Here is a 22,834-nt window from a genome sequence, read left to right on the forward strand (position 1 = left end):
CTCCAGGTCCAGGGACAAAGTTCAAAAAGAAGGGAAGGCAGGGGGGCAAAGGCTGGGCCCAGGGGCCAGCTCACAGGGCCCTCCAGGCAGGGAGGCAGTCCCTAGTGGCGGTCCTCCTGGAGCCCAGCAGCAGCAGGTCCCCCCTCCAAGATAGGATCAAGCAAGAGAACATTTTTCAAGGGGTAACAGCCCCTTTTTATACATACAAATCCTTTGTCTGTGTCTGCAGGGTGGGGGGAAAACCAGTCTCAGCTGGTTTTGGAGCACTTTGTTTTGCCCAGCCCCTCTCCCTATTCACTGGCCAGGCTAGGGTCATCAGTCGCACCACAGGGGGCGGAGCCAGCATTGTGTGGGGAAAGCCCAGCCCTATTCAGGTCCCAGGTGCACCCCTCCTTCACATCAACATGCAGATCTCCCCATTCACCACCGGGGCAGACCCATCCTGACTTCTGGAGCCAGGCTCACCAGCCAGCTCCAGCCAATCACAAGCCAGACAGCCAATTCACATAATTTACACAGACAGGCCAACTTCTAGATACATTAACGCTGCACACCTCATCGCGCAGCACACGAGTCCGCACATACCAAAGGACCCTCCACTCCACACGCATCAGGAACTAACATGGACACATACATTCGCCATGCATTCCTATGAGAGGGCAGGCCAATCTCACCACACGCACTCAGAGTGCGCACGCACTTTCCACTATGACACAGTGAAAGTGCGCAGAAGCCAAAAAAATATCTAGCACCATGTCGCAATTAAGCAAAAAGTTTAGGGGTGAACCTGCCAGAAGGGCCAAGTCCAACACAACCCCCTTCCAGCCAAAATGAAGGGTAGACCAATCACCACCGTGATGGGCTTTCCTGCTTGGGGTGATAGAACACGGACGCGGGCCCACAACTGCAGGGTCACCCTCCTGTTCTATGCCACGGTGAACCCATGGGGTTCCTTCTAAAAACACTCTCTGAAACAACTGGGCTACCCCACTGGTACTCCCAAGCTGTCCGCGGCCAGGACCAGGCCCTAGGCCACCCAGGTGCCACTGGTCCTTGCCTATTCACAGAGTGGTGGGTAGTAACCCCTGGTACATAGTAGCCATTCTTCACTCTTCCTGTCTGTAGGACAGGGCTAGAATGCCACTGGTTCTCCAGCCTAGGGTCTACACACTAAGGCGGACCAGGAGTCACAGGGGAGGCTCTCCTCCCCCTACCCCTCCTTCTAAGGTTCCTCCACCTGCGAGGGGTACCCTTAGGACACCATTAACACAACCTAGGGTTTAACCCCTCAGGTTGCACCGTGGTCATAGGCGGGCTCTCCCACCCTTTGCACCCCCTCCCAGAGTTCTGCACCCTCCCAACTGGAGTGGTACCCCTGGAAGATGAACCGGTCAGGACGCTGGTTACAGACGTCCTACCCTTCAGGTCAGGCTGACCCTGAACCTGGCCTCCCAACCTCTGGTCTAAACCTTTGGTGGAATAATTGCCTGGCACTCCAGGACTTCTGGGGACTTACACACCATCTCCCTGAGGCTAACAAATGACTCATATGTTGTGTGACCGTCTGTCTGGCGCAGATCTCCCGTACCCTGTCCATCTGACAGTGTGCAGAGAGCCCCCAGAACAGAAGTGGTGTCACCATGGTCACTCCAAGGGAACGTAGCCCAACTGGCTAGTCCCTGACCCACTGGTTCTTCCACTGGGGAACACATTCCCCATTCACTCCTCACTTCGGACTTCTGTGCCCTCCCAACGAGTGGCACTGCCGGACACTAGAACCACTGGAGCTCTATTTACAGACGCTCCAGGTTCTCTAGACAATAGGTGATCCTCCTCAATCGGACTAACAGGACAGCCTAGGTCCCCAACCTGGTGTTCCCTAAAGAAACCACCCAGGTTCTGAGACAGGGCTTCGGGCATCTGGGGACTCTCAGTCACACACTCACTCCCGCTACACTGACACAGGTCGTAAGCCACTACACCTCTCTTGCTACTCTGGGACCTAGCTGGGCTACTCTGAACCTTTTCTATCACTCTGGGCTGTAAGATACCTGAACCACTATGTTAGACCTGGCACCTTGGCGTGAGTCTCCCTTCCACTTTTTGCTGTTGTGCCTCATATGTTTTGCTGGTGTTAGCTGCTCAGAGCACTCTGCCACAGTACAAGTGCTCCCTATGAAAAGTGTATATCTAATTGACTTCCATGATTGACTTATTTGTTTTACTGTCAGTCCCCAGTAAAGTGCACCAGGAGTGCCAGGGCTTGTAAGTACAAATGCTGCTGGTGGGCTTGCAGCACTGGTTGTGCCACCCACAGAAGCGGCCTAGTAAAATGTGCCTAAGGTCTGCCATTGCAAGACCTGCGTGCAGTCTGGTACTGTCATGCTAACTGCGCAAGTACACCTACTTGCCAGTCCCTAAACCTTCCCTTAACTTCATATTAGTCACCCCTATGGTAGGCCCAAGGGCGGGGTGCATTGTAGCATAAGGTAGGACATGCCCTGAGGTGTGTGGCAAGTCCTAATAGGGAATTACAGCCATTTTCATTTTTCACTATTGTAAGACTACCTACTCTCCATAGGCCAGAATGGGCTGCTGGAATTATTACACTCTATAATCCCAGCAGACTCAGAGAGCATGGTAGAAAGTCAAGTTTAGTATGCCTGAACTCAGAATAACAAAATACTTCTTTTAGTAAAGTTTATTTTAATATCCTGGGTTTGAAAATACTACTTTTAGAAAGTTAGTATTTGCTTGCCTAACCATTTCAGCCCGCCTCTGCCCTGATGTGTATCTGCTGTCTGGTTTCTGTGTGTGACAGGGCTGGGGAATTCCAAGCGACAGGCTGGGGTTGACAGGTGGTGAATAGAGAGATTACACCAGGATGGGTGGGGGGAGTGCCCCTTGACTCTGAATAGGGCTGTGCTCTGCCACCACAATGCTGGCTCCGTCCCCTGGGGAGCGACTGATGACTCTGCCCTGCCCCAGGAAGAGGGAAAACTGTCAACAGAGTGCTCCTGACTGTACTTGTCATCACAATGCTGGCTCCACCTCCTGCGGAGCGTCTGATGTCCCTGCCCTGCACACTGAAAGAAGAAACCAGAGACTGAAAAACAAAGTGCTCAGAGACTGACTGGATTAGGCAAAGGCCCCCCTGGCCTGCGAGAACAAAGGATTTTCAGTATAAATGTAGGCGCCCTGCTCCTAAGAAAACAGATCCTGTGTAAGCCAAGAAGAAACTCTGTCTGAAGAGAAGGACCTGGGAAAGCTGCATGGAGGACTACTGTCTCTAATCCTGAGAGACTGGCCTGTGGTGGGTGCCTTGCTGCAAGAAGGAGAGAGGAAGAAAAGACAAAAAGACTTTTAATTCACTTGTGCATCTGAAACAATCTCCAAGGGCTTGCTTGTGAACTTGCCCCCTGAACTGCGCCCCAGGAACAGTGGGCGCTACCCCTCCCTTTCAAGAAGGAAGCTGCTGCTGGTGTTATTTCCCCCTTCATGCTGACCCCGGAGACCTGAGTGCGCCTGGGAATCTGTCCTGCACTCTGAGAGCCTGTGCGCCCCCCTTCTGCCGAGCAAAAAGACCTCTGCCCGACTGCGCCGCAACTAGCATCGTGAAGGCCTGCCCCGCCTAAGCACCGCGACCTGCTGCAACCTCAGGCCGGAGCTCGCGCCGCAAGGAAGGACCGTCCGCTCCAAACAACGTGAGTCTGTGGCCCCCAAGCTGCAGAGCACACCGTCAAGACCGACTGCACCGGAGCTCGTCTCTCCAGGACGAAGCCCTGCTGACAGCGCCTCGCCGCTGGATTCACCTCAAGCTGCCGCCCCCTCCCTCTTCAAGACCAGGAAGAGCCGCCCCACAACGCATCGCTGCCCTCCGAGACGTGGAACCTGCTGGGCCATTGAGCCGCAGCTCGCCACAAAGGAAGACCGCACCGCGACGTGGGACGTCCCCTCTACGCCTGCTTTTGTCCGACCCCGAGACCAAAGGTACTGTAAATCGAATCATGGTACGAGTCGCACCCTATCACTACGACTCGCACCTCCGGTGTGCCTGAGGCCCCTGGTACGCCTCGACTTGTGCCCTGGGCGAGTCTCTCCTCGCACTGCCTGTTTGACCTGAGGCCCCAGGTACGCCTCGAGCGGTGCGCCAACCCTCTTGTGACCCTACGGCTGAAGGTACGAGTCGCACCAGCTTAGTACGACTCGTACCCCTTGTTTGGGTTCGCTTGCAGCGTACGCGTCTCACGCGGGATGCGTGAGGTTCAGTAGGGCCTTTTGCCGGTGATCGTACGGCGCGCACAGGAGCGTTCCAGAGGGCCCAAACCTTAAGCGAACACCGCAATAGCAATCGTAACCGCGCCTGAAGCCCAGTGAGCCGGCTGGGGAAGTATTTAACCCCTTCTAGGCCCCGAACTTGGCAACCAAGGCCTATATCTTACGGTTGAACATTGGGGCATCATTGTTAAAACAATTTGAACCATTTTGAAGTACTGGGAAGCCATTCTTAAGAGCATTTAACCCCTTCCAAGTACTGAATATCCCAAATACGAACTGTGGCATCATTCTAAAGAGTAACTGGAACATTTAAAGTCTGTATGTACAAGCCTGCTTAAGAGTTATGTATAAAGCTTATATTTTTACAAAACTTACAGTCTTGTGTCCCGGTGTGGTGGGTTTATGATTCATTGTGTATGTTATGACAAATGCTTAACCCTGTGTACTCTGGAGTTTAGCCTTGTCTGCTCGCGCCACACCGCCTAGAGGGTGAGCAGGGGTTATTTCTGGGAGTAAGTCCCTTGCCCTGACTTAGAGGAGAGGGTCCCTGCTTGTCACAAGTACATACCTGTGCCAACCAGCGACCCCCAATTCTAACATTGGGGGCAAAGGTAGGGATCACGAATTTGCATTTGTGTAATATATACAGTGATTGTTGACCATTGCACAGTGATTACAGTCCAGTAACTTAGCCACAAACTTTTTTTAATTTTCGCTTTGCTAAAAGAGATCCCTTGTGTTTTAAGTCATGAGTGGCTCAAACAGCGTAGAGAGGGCAGTATCTGAAACCTCTGAAGTAGTGGAAGTAGAATGGGATGAGTCAAAACTGGACAGCTACAAGAAATCTGAGCTGAACAGCTTCTGCAAGAGATTCAAGGTTCCACATGGGGATGCAGAAACAAGACAGATCTCTACAAGGTGCTGAAAGCCTGGATTGAATCAAGGAATGCACCTGAGGATCTTGTTGTACCTGAGAGAACAGAGAGCGTCCATAGCTTTGGCAGAGGCCTGTTGTCAGAGGAGCTGGCAGACAGACAGGCAACCAGGGATCATGAAATGAAGTTGGCAGAGCTGAAGTTAAAGGGTCAACTTGAGCTAGAGAGCAAGAGAATGGCTCTGGAAGAGCGAAGAATCCAAATGGAACATGAGATGAAAGTGAGGGAGATGAATTTCAAAGAGAAAAGTTTGGAGCATCCTCCCCCTGGTGGCAGCACAACGCCACCAGGGCCCCCCCGGATAGAAGAGGCCAGCTAAGCCCCAGGGGCCCCCCAGACAGGAGAGCCCAGCTCAGCCCCCCCAGGGCCCCCAGATAGAGGAGCCCAGCTCAGCCCCAGGGACCCCGGATAGAAGAGCCCAGCTCAGCCCCAGGGGCCCCAGATAGAAGAGCCAAGCGCAGGGGCCCCCCGGATAGGAGAGCACAGCTCAGCCTCCCAAGGGGCCGCAGATAGAAGAGCCGAGCTCAGCCATAGGGGCCCCCGGATAGAAGAGCACAGCTCAGCCCCAGGGCCCCCCCCAGATAGGAGATCCCAGCTCAGCCCCTGGGGCCCCAGATAGAAGAGCCCAGCCCTAGGGGCCCCCGGATAGAAGAGCCCAGCTCAGCCCCAGGGGCCTCCAGATAGAAGAGCCCAGCTTAGCCCCAGGGGCCCCCGGATAGAAGAGCCCAGCTCAGCCCCAGGGGCCCCCAGATAGTAGAGCCCAGCTCAGCCCCAGGGGCCCCCGGATAGAAGAGCCCAGCTCAGCCCCAGGGGCCCCCGATAGAAGAGTCCAGCTCAGCCCCAGGGGCCCTAGATAGAAGAGCCCAGCTCAGCCCCAAAGGCCCCCGGATAGATGAGCCCAGCTCAACCCCAGGGGCCTCCAGATAGAAGAGCCCAGCTCAGCCCCAGGGACCCCCGGATAGAAGAGCCCAGCTCAGCCCCAGGGGCCCCCAGATAGTAGAGCCCAGCTCAGCCCCAGGGACCCCTGGATAGAAGAGCCCAGCTCAGCCCCAGGAGCCCCCGATAGAGAAGCCCAGCTCAGCCTCAGGGGCCCCGGATAGAAGAGCCCAGCTCAGCCCCAGAGGCCCCAGATAGAAGAGCCGAGCTCAGCCATAGGGGCCCCCGGATAGAAGAGCACAGCTCAGCCCCAGGGGCCCCCCAGATAGGAGATCCCAGCTCAGCCCCATGGGCCCCAGATAGAAGAGCCCAGCCCTAGGGGCCCCCGGATAGAAGAGCCCAGCTCAGCCCCAGGGGCCTCCAGATAGAAGAGCCCAGCTTAGCCCCAGGGGCCCCCGGATAGAAGAGCCGAGCTCAGCCCCAGGGGCCCCCAGATAGTAGAGCCCAGCTCAGCCCCAGGGGCCCCCGGATAGAAGAGCCCAGCTCAGCCCCAGGGGCCCCCGATAGAAGAGTCCAGCTCAGCCCCAGGGGCCCTAGATAGAAGAGCCCAGCTCAGCCCCAAAGGCCCCCGGATAGAAGAGCCCAGCTCAGCCCCAGGGGCCCCGGATAGAAGAGCCCAACTCAGCCCCAGGAGCCCGGATAGAAGAGCCCAGCTCAACCCCAGGGGCCACTGGATAGAAGTGCCCAGCTGAGCCCCCGGGGCCCACGGATAGAAGGGCCCAGCTCAGCCCCAGGGGCCCCGGATAGAAGAGCCCACCTCTGCCCCAGGGGCCCTGGATAGAAGAGCCCAGCTCAGCCCCAGAGGCCCTGGATAGAAGAGCCCAGCTCAGCCCCAGGGCCCCCGGATAGAATAGCTGAGCTCAGCCATAGGGGCCCCCGGATAGAAGAGCACAGCTCAGCCCCAGGGGCCCCCCGGATAGGAGAGCCCAGCTCAGCCCCTGGGGCACTGGATAGAAGAGCTCAGCTCAGCCCTAGGGGCCCCCGGATAGAAGAGCCCAGCTCAGCCCCAGGGGCCTCCAGATAGAAGAGCCCAGCTTAGCCCCAGGGCCCCCCAGATAGAAGAGCCCTGCTCAGCCCCAGGGGCCCCCAGATAGTAGAGCCCAGCTCAACCCCAGGGGCCCCCGGATAGAAGAGCCCAGCTCAGCCCCAGGGGCCCCGGATAGAAGAGCCCAGCTCAGTCCCAGCGGCCCATAGATAGAAGAGCCCAGCTCAGCCACCGAGGACCCTGGATAGTAGAGCCCAGGTCAGCCCCAAGAACCCCCGGATAGAAGAGCCCAGCTCAGCCCCAGGGGCCCCCCGGATAGAAGAGCCCAGCTCAGCCCCCCGGGGCCCCAATAGAAGAGCCCAGCTCCGCCCGGCTCCTGCAGAGATTCCCTCCAGGATTATTCAGTCTATTTCTACAAACACAGCTGAAGGTGCTGACAATCTCCTACCTGAGCAGAGACCTGTGCAGACGTGTCCCGGCTCTCACCTCCCGCTGGGGTGCCGGGGGGGCAGATCTGGGGTCTGGGAGGGTTTGAAGATGGAGGTAATTTCCCACCAGACAGGGCTCCTTCCTCCTCTGCAGCAGGCTGAACACATGAGGAGAGGCCGGAAGTGATGTCACCGCTGCTGCTGGTGCTGTCCCTGCCGCCGCTGACCCGGAAGAGGAAACCCTTCTCCCTTTCATCCAATGTGCAGCTCAGTGGATTTCATCGGCTGGCGAGGAGCGCCCTCTGGTGGCCGCTGACGGAACCACCGCCTCCAGTCTTTAAGAGTGAATTGGAAATGACAGCCTGAATTTCATTAAATAAATGAAAATGTAAGAAAACTGCTAGAATTAAACTAGTCAACATTTTTCTATTTTTCCTGTTTCTCTGGGTAATTGTTTATATTTGATAGGGCTGTGTATATTCAAACAACTTTCCAACGATTTCCCCCAAATTAAGTTTTGCATTTATCTGCATTTTTTACCCACTCACATCCCCCAAAGTTTCACTTATAAAACAAAATAAAGTAGATTGCAGTCTCAATACATTCATGAGACAGAACAATCGGGTTTGACTCTCACAGATTTCTCCCTCAGTGGATGGTCCATGGCAGTGAGTGAACGGTGCCGGGTCTGAGGATGGAGAGGGTATTCCAGCACTAACTAATGCCAGACTCCTTCATACAGGCTCTTATTAGAGTTACCACCTCTTGGTCATGTTTTAAGATTTTGCAAAGGCCCGGATATTATTCTTCAAGACTTTGAATAAAATTGTTCGTATTCATGTTTAACATGGCTTTGCTGTCTTTGTTTACTTTAACTCTCAGTCAGGATTCATTAAGGCAGCTCTAGAACACATTTTAAAGTGATTTCTGCTTATATTTGATATTATAAGTTTGCACTGATTAGAGGAAAAATGCCAGCTTTAAGTAATCTTCCTACTTTTGTACTGGCCGGGACATGAAAATACAGGCCATGCCATGCCTGAAAAAAGACCGGCCAGGTGGTAACCCTCTCTCCTATCATAAGACACTCTTCAACCACTCACTATCAATGTGCGGGTGCAAAGAGGGATTCGTAGCACCGTCAGGCAAGTTACATTTGTTGCCTCGGCAGTGACAGCAGATCCGAAAATGCACACACCTCAGATCCTTCAAGTCTCACTCATCATGAGTGACACTCACACATTTAGAGGTCGTGCTGAAGTCTCACTCACACCTAGCTGAATCTTATAACTGGGAGGTGGAAGGGGGTTCTAGTACTCCATATGTGACTTTGCTTGCACTTCCACTGTGTGCAGAGTAGCCATTTACAACTAAAGAGGGAGACACTATTCATTTCATAGAGTTCAGCAAACCCACTGTCCTACATTTTGATAACACTACATTTTCAATATTTAACCTTGACGGCTGCACAGATTATACATTCCGTGTAATGTTACTTTGGATGTCTGTATTAATGATTTGGATGTTACCTGTGTACTCACCATGCCTATAATGTCACTAATGTCTCTTCCTCTGACATTATAAAAGGCAAATGTTATGTGACATCACTTCCTGTGAGGCCATCAATAGGATAGTTTTTTTTGGCTCCTAAGAATCTCAAAACCTTGAGCTCTGTGAAGCACATACATGTGCGCTCATCTGGACTAAGGGGGGGGAGCATGCTCTTAGCTCAGAGATGAAAGCGTCTGGATGCAGTGCAGGCGCTATACTATCAGCATTCAGACCAGAGGAGTACTGATCTCTGCAAAAAGAAACAAAATGTTTGTTTCAGTTTAATTGCACTTCATGTCAGTGTTGTTCAACTTTACAATGGTCACAAAGTGGTTCCTCGCTTGAGTTCCTATGAGTGCCTTCAGTCTCCTGATTTTCACACTGTGCTGTTTCTCCGATTAAATTGCCCTCGAAAGAGCATACAGACTTTTCTGAGAGAGAAGTCAAACTTATGTTTCCTGGAGAAAGTGATTAAAGCCTTTTGGGCAGATTATGAGTTCTGGCACATCTCTGCAAATCAGCAGGGATGGGCCAGAATTGATGCGTCACGCAATTCCCTCCTTGCGGCACACAGATGCGCCGCATTTACAATGCGGCGCACCATGGTGCAAGGAAGGGCAGAGGCGTGACGCATCTTGTGGTGTACGGGCGGCGCATTGCTGGAGTAGCGTCGCAAGTGCGACGCAACTCCTGCAATGTACAGAGGCCACCCATACATAACGTGGTGCGTCACTCCTTACGCCTGCTTCAAGCAGGCGTAAGGATTTGACCCAGCAGCATCGTAAAACTGACTCAGTGAAATCTTATAGATTTCACTGCGTCACTTTTACGGGGCTTTCCTACGAGGGAACGCCCACCCTGCGACAGAACGCCCACATGAAACCTGACGCAGGTTTCATGTGGCGCAGGGCTTTACAACGTGACCCATCTGCCTAGATGCGTCACGTTGTAAATAGGTCGCAGGGATGCGCCACGTTTCCGCACCGTTGCGTGACGCAACGGCGGCGTAAACGTGGCGCAAGTCTGACATAAATCTGCCCCTTTGTCTGTTTCTGCTGATTCTTGGATTTGACTAAAGTGAGTCAAATTCTGAGCCGAGGTGGGTTCACTAAGAGAAGCCCTTCAAAATGTACATTGATACTGTATGAATCTGGCTTTGTATATGGTGTGCCCGTGGTCATTCCATGCACAGAGATCAGGGGTTCCCCAAAAGTGTAAAGGGCTCAATGTAAAACCCAAAGTGCTCTATTAGTGGGAGTGCGGGCGAGCAGCCTTAGGCCTCACACAGAGGAGTGGAAGACATTTATTGCACAACATTGACCAATAATGGACACACGGCCCAATAAGGAGATCCACACCAATTTTGGAAAAATATACTTTGTTTGTATTTTATTTTAAGACCAAGATCTTCGCAAAAAGGTAAGTACGTTTTTAAATAAAAATACTTTTCGCTTTTAAAAGTTGTCTTTTAGAATACGTTTGAAGCAGTTCAAAGTTCCTTATGGTGAAAACAATAATGCAGTTTAACTGGTAAGTTCCACACTTACAAATCCAGTATTCGGGCCCAAAGGTCAGCAAGGGGCAGGGGTTAGGTGAGTACCAAAACTGCATCACTAGCAGCACAGGGGCGGCTGAGTGCAGAGGTCAGAGTCAGAGTTCGGCCCAATGCTTTTCAACAAAGACTGGGGGTGCCTGGAGCCACACTGCTTGCAGGTAAGTGGATCAGTTGCAGAGGCTAAGCTTTGGGGGTTAGCACAAGCACAGGGGGGCCCAAGCAGCACCAAGCATACACCATCAGGGGCACAGGGGCAGCTGGATGCTACATCAGCGTTGGGTGCCCAATGCTTTTGAATGGAGTTTGGAGCTTTTGACAAACAGGCTGCAGGCATCTCACTGGAGGTTGCAAGATGGAGACCAACTACAGGAGAGGTAAGTAGAGAGCCACGGTGTCGTAGGGGCACAATTGGTTCAGCTCACCAAGGCCCAGGGGCTCCGAGTGCAGGGGTGCCTTTCAACTTCCAAGTCTTCTTACCTGAGCCAGTCACGGTCAGGCAGAGCCTCTGGATTCAGTCTAGAAGCATCGTTATGGAAGTCAGGAGGGAGCGGTCAGCGAACACTGGATTTGAGGTCTGAATCACTGGGGAGACTTCACTGGGCAGGTGGGTCACTCAGACTCGGGCCGTGGGCGTCGGGTGCAGGGATCGCGGTTCCAGCTGGATCCGGAGCCCTCGGAGTTGTCTTCTTCTGGACAGGTCCGCGGTCCATGGGCGATTGGAGTCCTTTTCAAAGGCAGCAGTCCACCCTGGGTTTTCAGAGGTCACCGGCTGCAAAACAGGTTGCAGGTCCGCAGAAGCTGGAGACAGGCTAGTAGGGATGGGGCCAAGGCAGTCGTCGTATTCAGTCTTCTCTGCAGGGACGTCTTCTTTCTTCTTAAGTCATTGCAGATCCAATTTCCAGGACTGGTAGAGCCACCTAAATACCACATCTAGGGCAATTTTAGGGGAGTAGCAGGTAGGGCCAATTGGCACCTTGCCTGGGTTGACTACACCATCTATTATACCACCCTCCTGTGGGAGTGTGCACAGACCTAGCCCTGATTGGCGGGTCTACCCATCTTCAAGATGGTGAGGACTGAAAGATGTGCTTCACCTCGCCGCCCCCACCTGAGGGGTGGATTGGCAGAGGTGGGCACATCTCTTATTCTCCTAAGTTTTCCCACCGGTTTTCCCACATGATATGAAGGTGTAAACCGGAGGCTGTCATCTTCTGTTAGCAGCAGAGGCACAGGACGCATATTACAAAGGCGGCAGGCCTTTAAAGCTTCCCCTTTGAGCACTGGCCCATCCCGGGGGAGGAGGTGTGACACCTTGGCCCAGGATGTGCATTGTTTCTGGTCCAAGAGAGAAGGGGCTCTCCACCCAGGGGTCCAGAAACCTGTCTGGTGGTGGCTAAATATCTACAGCCGGTCTGAAACCACACCAGGATTGGTAGGTTTTCAGGGGCACCTCTGAGGTACCCTCTGAGTACATGGTATAATAAATATCACAGTGGCAGTAGTGTGGATATATTGAAAGGAGTAGTTTGGTACCAAACACCCCTGTGTTCAGGGAAGCAATCATGGTGCTGTGGAAATCGAGCTGTCGAGTTTCCAGCCCATGTACTCTGTTTGGCTTCACTGGCACTTACAATATTAAAGAATGGACCCTAATATTGTAGGGGCGTATCTGCTCATGCAGATATGTCTTCACCTGTGGTATAGGTCACCCTGCCTTAGAGCTGTGAGATCGGCTAGAGCGGTGACTTACCTATACCTTCAGGCAGTGTTGTCTGGCACGGCACCCAGGTAGAGTGCCATGCCAACCTTGTTGTTTTCTCTCTCACAGGGGCATGCAAGCTGCAAGGGCAGTGGCATGGTCCCACTGAGGAGGGTACGAGGGGACCCTCTTCAGCTCCCAGGCCCTGGATACCCAGGGCACCATTTACTAGGGACTTACAGGGGGCAGACATAGCAATTGTGGATATGTTTTGGGAAAAAGCACTGGCACGGGAGACCCTGTGCACTACAAATGAAACCACATCAAAACCAGGCAGCAAAAAACAGGGTCGAACCATGTCAAACAAGGCTCTTTCACAGATGCTCTTAGTGTTACAAATGGGCGTGAAGGATAGGACCTCTGCTCCACTGTGCTGGGTCAAGATATTTCCTTTGAAATGTTTTCAGCTGACACATCCGGGGGATTGAAAGGGCGTCTGATGAAATATCTTCATACCACAATTAACACTACATAAACCGAGGCGGCATCAAAGAATCTAGCACACCTTAAGCCATCGGGGGTAGAGGTTACTCCTGCTGCAGACAGTCTTCACCATACCCAGGGGTTCAGGGGAAATAACACACATGTGGCAACAGAGACCATTATGAAAGGACTGACTTCATGTCCATCTTTTCTGCACAATACAAAGCCCCTGAAATAGAAAAGAAAAGCGACTCTTCATTCAAAGTGCATCACTCCTTTTACTTGCTTGTTTCTATTTTCACGTTTTGCCATTGAGTTTCACAGGTGATTATTACATATGATTTCGGGTGACTGATACTTCTAAGATGGAAATATAGGGTGGGGGTGTTAGGGGGATGGATTTTAGTTTAAATTCTTTAGGGTTTCATTTTGTTTGTATTACCAGGCACATGCTCCCGCAAGTTGTACATGATCACTTTGATTCTAATGACTAACAAATTGTTGTCAGACTGTGAGATGGGATATAGTATAAAGTCATGGACTGATAATAGTTTGAATACTAAAATTACGAGGGGGCCCTTATGTTGTTTGTTGTACATCACACCCCTGATATCCTGTAACTTCAAGAGACTCATTTACTAGGTACAAAGTGTGTGTTCCTGGGCAGTACACATACACCTGTGTCTATCATGCAGTATTTACTCAGTGGTCCACAAGGGGTCGCCATTCTCCATTCGCCTCTGTAGGTCCTTCCCATTTTCAGTACAGACAGTTCATGTAGATGACATAGGTAAATATGTCATTCTCTCCTGCGGGCTTTCCAATCATTCACCGGTCCAACTAACCCTCGGACTTCAACAATGGGAGTGGAAGGGTATGTTGTGTTGGAATGCCTGGTGGCTTTTAGATGATGCTCTTGTGAAACATCTGCGGGATAAGATCATAAACTATTTTGACATTATTGCGTGTTCTGTACCCGTAGCAGTTCAAGTTTGGGAAGCATTCAAGGTAGTGACTAGAGGAAATACCATGGCTCAGATTAGGCATAACCTGAAAATTGGAAGAGAGAGTGTTAGATCTGGCAGCCTTGGCATAAGTTTCCCTTGCATTTTTTGCCTTTGCATCCTGTGTTTTACTGTGTGTTGGATTTTGTTTTTGCTGGTCTAGATGCTTTGGGTAACTGCTGTTCAGTGCCCAAGTGCAAGTGTTCCCTCTGTAAAATATTATCATGGATTAGTGTTTCCATATTTGGTTTACTGATAAGTCCCTAGTACAGTGCACTGTGTGTGCCCAGGGCCTGTAAACCAAATGCTGCTAGTGGGCTTGCAAACATAAACAAAAGGGGTATACCCAAATCAACCTCCTATACCTGGGTATGGGACATACTTTAATACAAAAAGAAATGGTATGTAGTAAAAGATACAAAAAAGTTTATGTGTAGAGCACATTTAATTACCCTCTCCGAAATGTTGTTATTCTTAATGTACCTATCACAATGTATTTACAAGACACATAAACAATGGTACTTAATCAATGAAGAAAACAGAAAATAACATATACCAAAACATTATATACATCAACATAAACTCAGTTATACATTACACGGAAACCCTAGATTATTATTCTCACTAGTGTCCACCCATTAATTCTGGGCGAACCACTCAGAGGTAGTCCGGGTGAAACACCTACGGCCTAGGGACTTGTTTTCCTAGCTCTAGTGTGTCACTACACAATTCCAAGGAAAACTGTATTTCCAAGGACTCCTCCTTAGAAGTGTTGACGTGACCACGTTTCAGCCTTTTCTTCTTTGGCCTCCTCAGGACAAGGGTAATAAGACATTAATCATTTTTACGTGACCGGAACAAAAGGCTTATGGCACTGTGGCTGACACACTCTGGCGGCCGCAGCGAACGAAATAGCAGTTTGTGTAAAGTGAGGATATTATACCCCTTGCTACACAGCGAAGAAGACTAGGAGACCGGTTCCGATTAAGATAGACGGCGCCCACCTAAGATAGAACGTGGATGGTTTTCTACTACATGGAGAGGGAGGTATTTGTGCCTCAATTATTGAGACGCCATTGTGGTGCCATAAGCCTTTTGTTGCGGTTGCTTAAAAATTATTAATGTCTTACTACCCTTGTCCTGAGGAGGCCAAAGAAGAAAAGGCTGAAACGTGGTCACGTCGACACTTCTAAGGCGACTCGGATGCCTGAAGGAGTGGTCTCGACGAAAGGTTTGGAAAATCGCTAAGGATGTACACTGCATGATAAGACCCTTGCCTTAGCAGGCTGAAGTGCTTTTCCGATTTTCATGATTTGACCCTCCAGGTGGTGCAAAGTCCCTGACTGAGATCCCTTTGGCGTTCAACTTACAGTGACCATTTGGTCGATTCAGAGCTTGGCATTTGGAGGCTGGAGACTTTTGTTTGGTAAGGTCTTTAGATGCGACATTTCTTGATTTGTTTGGCCAAGTTTCTGGTTAGGTTTGGGTTAATATATAAATTGCAATTTATATATGCAGGCAATGTGGAGATTTTTCTCTAATTTTTGAATTCTTGAACGGTACAATTTGCGTTACGTACTACTTTGTTATAATATTATATATTCTATATTATTTTTGGCATGCCTGTTTCAAGCATGCTCGGAAGGATGTGTTGCTTACTTGGAGGTATCAATATGGATTTAGAACGAAATCAGCCGGATCCCCCTGAGGGAACACCAAATAGGAATATATACATTGAAAATGGTATTTCTTCCATAATGTATAGTGCACTATGGAATAAATATACTAGGACGGATCCTGATTTATGATGGCCAATAAATGGGTAATTCGATATAAAAAAAAATCAGTATGTGGAACAGTGTGTGTTTAAGCACAAAAGTAGACAAGATATATTTGACTGTGTCGGTGGGGAGTTTCCGGTGGCGCTAGAGAGCAGAGAGAGCTGAGAGAGCAGAGAGCAACTGCGAGCCGTGAAGCCGCAGCCGAAGTCGTAGCTGAAGCCGCAGCCGTGGGTGCGGATGAAACGGTGAGAAGCCGAGAGGAGCCCGAGCCATAGCTAGCCCACACAGAGGGGGAACGGCGGTAGCGGTCCCCTCCGGCTCTCAGCATCTGGCATCTAGCGCCCTGCATCCACTGCATCCAGTGTATGTAGCGTGGCGGCGGTCTTCAGCGGCGGAGGAGAGGTGAGCAGCGGCTGAGGTGATGGCGGAGGCGGGCGGGAAGAGGAGAGAGGAGAGAGCGCAGCCCCACGGCCCCACGGCCCCCGCCTCGCCTGCCTAGTATCACCTCGCCTCGCATAGCACCTTGTTAGACTTTGACAGGACTGTGTTAGGTCCTGTTCACGTCTGCCGGTTTCTCGATCTGCTGAGTAAAGAGTCAGGAGTCTGCGAGGTGTGTGAGCGGCCGAGAGCGTGCAAAAACGAACAGACAGACAGACTGAGGTGAGGCGACCGGGCTGTCGTCACTGCAGCAGCGGTGCCATTTGGTGCTGTGGTTGCCGCAAAGCTTGTATTGAGCGGCAAGTGCAAGTGCCCAAGCCTAAGCCGGAGCACGAGTTGGAGCTGAGGCTTGAAACTGAGTAAATTGGATTGAACAGCGCCACACCATTGCGCAGATGAAATGTCAAATCATTGAAGTAGTAGTCCGGTATGCAGGTAGAGACAATGATCAGGCACTCCTCCAGAGAGAGGCTTTCTGGATTAAGAAACTCCAAACTTTGACCCCAGGGGGGCTTAATGACAAATTTGAATTTAGTTGTTTTCTTTAACAAGTAGGGCAGGTGTACAGCCTCAGATGGCTTTAAGGAATCCGACTTCTCATATGATCACATTACATATAGTAATCTAAATTTAAAGATTTGTAAATTGATGTATATAGTACGTGTAAGCAAGAGTTGTAAATAGCAGGCAGGTCACTTATTTGTTGTTTTATGTTTAGGTGTAAATAGCAGGCAGGGAAGTATTTAGTTTATTTATTTTTTATTTTTCAATTATATCAGTTATTTGATGACATCACATCTTTATTTTTGACATGTCACTGTTTTTTGTCAAGTCACGTTTTTGTTGGGTGTTTAGTATTTTTTTCATGTTTTTCACTTTCTCATGGATAAAGTTGTTGTTGATGCGAGAGATACTAGTGGTTAGTGAACACTTGACCTTCATTTACAAGTTTTGATTTTCCGCCCGACATGCCGTTTTTATTGATGAATAAACATCAAAGCTGAGATAGCCAGAAGTTGACGAGTATAAACGGACGTTTTTGTAGTTTCATTACTTCTTTTGTAGTTTAGTATAGTCTGTCGGCGATGTCTAGCAACTTGACCGGAAGAGCTTGGTATAAGCTGTGTTGATGACACGGCAGTGCATCAAACAGCGAGGCGGATGAATTGGGAAGGCACTCGGCGCACACAAAGGTACGCGAGGAGATCGTTCTGTGGTTAATATAATTAGCGGGATATATCATAAAGGTATTCATGTTACCTTTACGTTTGTTGCAGGCATCGAGGGTGAAATATACGGACTTCATTTGGGATTTTAGAGTTCAATAGAGGTAAGCCATCGGCGGTGATCACATGGACTGAGAACAGTTAGGTTAAGGGTCATGGTACTAATTTGCGTTGTCGTATTTCTTTAGAGTCCGCATCTGACCACGGAATTGGCTGTTTTGATTAAGTGCTAATATTGGTTAAAAAGGTGAGCAGTGTGTCTAAATAACATTGGTGATCGTTTTTTACTCTCCTGTTGTTTGGGTTCAGTGAAGTGATATTTTGGAGTTTTTTTTCAGAAACATCTCTCCAAATATTCACGAGGTATGTTTATTCACGCGTTGGTATCTGTTTGGTGGTTGGGTATTTTTTAGCATGAGCTCTTTCACGTTGTCTGTATACACAGATTGTGGTTTAGATTACAAGAGTAGAAATGCATGTAGTGTGGACATGAACAACATTTATGTGAACGATACACTTAAATGTTAAGTATTATGAAGCTTGTAATTATTGTTTGCGATTGGGCATCGTTTTTGATCTTGCATCCTTGTTATTTTTACAGTGACTACTGGAACCCCTGACGAAGGGACCAAGAGGTCCCGAAATGCATTGGGTTGTGGGTCAGATGACTTTTGTAAAAGTGTTTAAAACTCAAAAAGTGAATATGCTGATGTTTATGATTTGAGATGATTAAGAAATAAATGTTATAACATGGTTTAACATTGGTCAAATGTTCTAAATAACACAGAATTGTTCTGAATTTTTTCACCAAAGTTGTGCGCACTGTAGCCCTAATAGCCTATGTGGTGTTAGGCCATATCTCACAGTGTATTAATACTTAGCAGGTGTTAATGCAGTGCTGCACACATATCGTTCAAACAGAGTTTAAAACGTAAGGAGAGTGTGCGACAATCATCCACATTCATTGAAACTGAGTAAAGGCTGGGGGCAAGTGAAGCCGAGCGTGGCAAGCAGCTGGCTGAGGACCGAAACGACTGACGCCAGCGACATAGGCAACATCAAACCCCACAAAGTGTTGCAGGGTTTCTGTACTCACACAGAACTGTGCACAGAGGAGTGGAACCTCGGCAAATTAGGGTGTCCCAAAACTTACCTTAGCAACCAACTCACCCCTTACCGAGCTAGCTACAGTGTCTCATTGGACATATCAAACACCCAATGTTTAGACAAACCAGAACATGAACTTACAGTACCTCAGGGTACGTGGGACTCATGAACACTCTTTCGTTATATTATCATTACAAACCAGAACATGGAGTAAAGAAGACACATGTGCATTTGAAATGTTTATTTACTAATGCCGTCTTCTCAGGCGCAGTATCTTTGATAATACAAGTATACTTATTATCAGTAGCAAAATTATCAGCATAGTTACTAAGACATAAAAAGCGAATGGTGACAGCATGTTAACATGCTGTAATGAATAAGAGTTAACAACACTTATATCTCACCCTCCCTAACACATATATTATATTATTAGCTAAGAAGGTCTCTTTGGGTTGTTTTAGGGCGGGCCCATACCTTAGTGTCCTAGCATGAAGGAATCACATCAGCATACACCAGCTCTCTCTGCATGTGCACCGCATCAAGTGTGTTAACAATTCTCGTGCAAAGCAATATCAATCCCGCCTCAAGCCCAAGTTGGCAAAGGCTGCACTTGTGTTATGACTATGAAGGCGTGGAGATCAGACCTCATAACAATTCCATATCGTGTTGCTCCTGAAACTTCAGCACTCTCCGTGCAGACATGTTTTATTAAACAAAGCAGATATCAGAGCAATAACATATTATTCTCACTTTCACCACGGCAGACTACTAGGTTGAAAGCTAAGTCAACAAATAAGGGTCGTGTGCAGAAGTTGCAAGAAAGGAAAAATGGCGTTTAAATCTCAAACGTACCTATGCTAACTTAACACGATATAGGGATATATAGGAGCTATACAACACCCCCCCATGATCCGAGAACGGACTAAATAAGGTAACAGAAGTGCCATCACATGAGAGCAGAATCCATTTATAAACGGGCATGAATAAAAATTCAATTTATAAAAAATAATGCTAAAAAATAGCCCACCAGTATACTGTGGCTCAAGCCAATAGGCAAGCAAAAATAAAATGTTTTGACCAAAAGTCAATAAAATCAAGGAAATGCCATCAATCAGCATGCCAATTTGAGGCAGTGTCTATGATAAGACTGTATATGAAAAGTAAGCTGCAACAGCCTCCAGGAGAAAGTCACTGTCCTCATCTGAAAACAGTTCAGCCATCCAATTTAAAAGATGAAAGGAACATACGTGATCTTCCAGCACCGGATCCTCTATAACCATCAGAGGACAGCTCGGTGGGTTTTCAAGAAAACTTCGTTCCAAGAAACTTAGCGCTGCCGACAACACATCCCAGGGACCCATTAGTCCATGTGCCACCGCCAAGGCCATAATCCTTTCGTCAGAACAAACCAACTCGTGAGCAATGATAGGACTCATCAGTTGATCAAAATCGACGTCAGCAGATATAGGTCCGCAGAGACACAAATCAATGGCCCAAAGGAAATCACAGGTCAGGCAGCGAAATACAGGCTGGACACAGGTGAAATAGGAGAACCGAAAAGATAATCCAAACGCCGTGCTTAGAGTCGCTAACGGCAGTGTGCCATAGTAATCAAGCATGCGGTTGCGAAACCGCGTCAGTAGTAGCCGTGCTTGGTCTTGCACAGGAAGGGCATCCATATTTAAACAGGCAGAAAACCACCAATGCGCCAGCCGCTAATGCAAGTAAAAACGGGAACCCTCCAAATAAGGATGAAAAAATAGAATGGAAGAAGGCAGGGATGACTCCAAAAATTTTCTCAAAGGAAGTCACGAGACCACCGCTAACAACTTTAAAAAAATGTGCTAGGCCCGTTGTGGAGGATGCGTTAAAGATAGAACGGACCATGGCTCCGAAATGCAAAGGCAAATCAGTGTTTAATAGAGCCTGAACCTCCGTACGGGTGTTAGCAATGTGAAGCACGAAAGTTTCACGGGCCGAGCTCAAGGCCACCTCCTTCTGGGACAATAGAGCTCTTATTCTAGCCATGCCGCTGAATTCTGCTCCCAAGGTCGGTATCTGTGGCCAAATGGAAGACTCCCTATGTTCACGCGTGGGAGGATAAAGAACATTTCTGCAGCAAATAACTCGCTCACTAACCGTTACTATGAAAGCTATACCCTTAATTAAACCACAACAGTTTTCATTATTGAGCATTAAATAACTACCATTCTCTAACAATTTAAACGTGGGGATGATAGCAGGAACTGGCGTGCCCTGTAAAACGCAAGCCATATTCGGTCTGTCCTTATTACATGAACCGTGTAACTGTATGTGTCTGCACATTAAAGAATGATCTGGCGTCTCAGTACACTCATCCCCTGTTAGATAAACCTCTTGTTCATCCTTGAAACATCTGTATGTGTATGGGAGGGACCAGACCTCATGAAGAAAACCGCTACCTAAGGGTTCAAAACGACCTATTGGCACATATTTCATACAATTGGAAAACTTATATAAAGCAAAAGGCAGCGTTATTAAACCGTGGATAAGCCACGTAGCAGCAGTGGATTCTGCCACAGAAAAAGGTAAAGATTCCAACCTTTCAATATGGAGCATAGAAAAGGAAGCATCACGCATTGAAAGCAAGCGTTGTTTGTCTGTCAAATTAAACGGTGCAAATTAAGAAGAAACATTCATGTATCCCCAGGGAACTTTACCCATTTTCAGAGTCTGAAGTGTCCATGCAAATTGCATGATTGAACGTAATTGATTTTGACCATGGTATAATACAGATACTTCATCATGTACAATATCAACAACAGACGACACAATATTATCTAATGTGTAAATTCTAGAGGAAAGCACGTTAATGCTATTGTCAACAACTGCAAGAACTTTCTCAAGATTCGCCTGATCAATAGCTCTAAGGCGTGAAGCAGCCTCAATCTGTGAGAGTTTCCAAATTTCATTGTAAACACCATATAACCAACGTTTCGACCTGCCACTAGCTGGGCCCTTAATGAAATCATTCAAATCCACGTCTGCATTCAGTTTGGAAAGGTGATACTTAACCGCAGGTAAAGTCGAATGTTTCAGCCAAGCCTGACACAACTTGCCCACTGAGTAAGAGGTGACAGTATGACTCAAATCAAAACGGGGATCAGATCTAACAGTCTTAAAACCGTTAGTTATATTTAAAAACCTCTTTTGGCAAGAATCAGCACTACGGTGCCAAAGCAGCCAACCCTTGGGATTCATACTGGAAATGTTAAAGGAGGAATTCAGAAGCAGAGCCTGTATATCACTAATGGACAATTTAGTAAAATTACTCCAATTCTCATATTCCTCCAAATCCGGGAAAGACGGGGTGTTTAACCTTTTAGATGTAGCCAATCCAAAGCATGTGGTCTGGGAAATGGTTTCATTTAAAAACCACATATGATTTGGGATGAGACATGCACGGTGCAAAGCCTCAGTGCCTTGTACCTGCCAGGCCCTTGAGCCCCAAACTGATTTAAGGTCTATTGTATCCTTCCATAACTCATACCCTCCAGTAACTAATTGATCCAGGAAGGCCTTTGAATATAACAATTTTGTATTTGTAAGTCGAACCTTGGACAGTGGCTGTTTGTGAAATTTAAAATAAAAGGACTCGGGATTGGACTGATTAAAGTCAGTGAAATAAGTATACTTTTTAAGAAACGTTTCTGAACTCCCTTGTGTTGGTGCTGGGCAATGTTCCCACTGAGTAAAATTAACCGCATCCCTACGGGAAGATGTCTTGTGTAAGAAGTGATTGCCATAATGTTGGTAACAGAACAATTCACCATAATTAGCAGATTCTAAATATAAATCCTCAGCATCAAAAGCAGCATAATATTTCAAATCAGAAAACAAACTTTCCACAGCATTAACATCCCAATCATCAGAACGAATGTTTTGTTTCACTACATCCCCCATATTAACTCTTAGTACATTTGGGACATTAACGACTTCCGTTGGGCCATGAATCTGATAACGAACTGCATCCCACGCGATTCCATCCAGAACAGGCCACGCTGTGATGTTAACCAAAGTCAAGTCTCTTTTTAATCTGTGTGTAGAATGTGAAGAGGAAAGTGGGGCCAAAGTTCCATTTAAATGAGTAATGCAAGTTCTCTCCTCGACATAGTGTCCATTCATAATCCGAAAAAAATAAAACACAAAACCAATTGACATAAAAAGGTAAACTGAAAAAAGGACCAGCCAAATGTATATCCAAGGGGGTATCAAAAAATGTTTTTTAAACAGGCTAGCATATACTGCAATTTTAGAAGGTTTTTTCGAGGCAAGGGAAGCAGAGTCAAATGAAAATCTGGATTCCGTGGCTAAACGAGCTTGCAGGTCAGGCATGGACAAATCAGTGGGGTATGTATAGTCTGTCTCATCAAGGTTAGTTCCTGGTAA

At 48.4% G+C, this 22,834-nt stretch overlaps 1 protein-coding gene across 2 annotated transcripts in view; it reads right to left on the reverse strand.

The window, feature by feature from the left end:
- The window catches only part of LOC144826818 (uncharacterized), a 213,502-nt gene that overhangs the window by 90,777 nt on the left and 99,891 nt on the right, over positions 1-22,834 (reverse strand). Inside the window, exon 1 of one of the 2 annotated variants that reach the window (XM_078685322.1) lies at positions 7,583-7,713. The exons of the other annotated variant lie outside the window; for it this stretch is intronic. The gene's annotated coding sequence lies outside the window, so the exon portion shown is untranslated. Of the gene's footprint in view, positions 1-7,582; positions 7,714-22,834 lie in introns of those variants that run through there. 2 annotated transcript variants of the gene reach the window in all.

This window comes from Lissotriton helveticus, chromosome 1_1, assembly GCF_964261635.1.
Source record: "Lissotriton helveticus chromosome 1_1, aLisHel1.1, whole genome shotgun sequence".
NCBI classification, from domain to species: domain Eukaryota; kingdom Metazoa; phylum Chordata; class Amphibia; order Caudata; family Salamandridae; genus Lissotriton; species Lissotriton helveticus.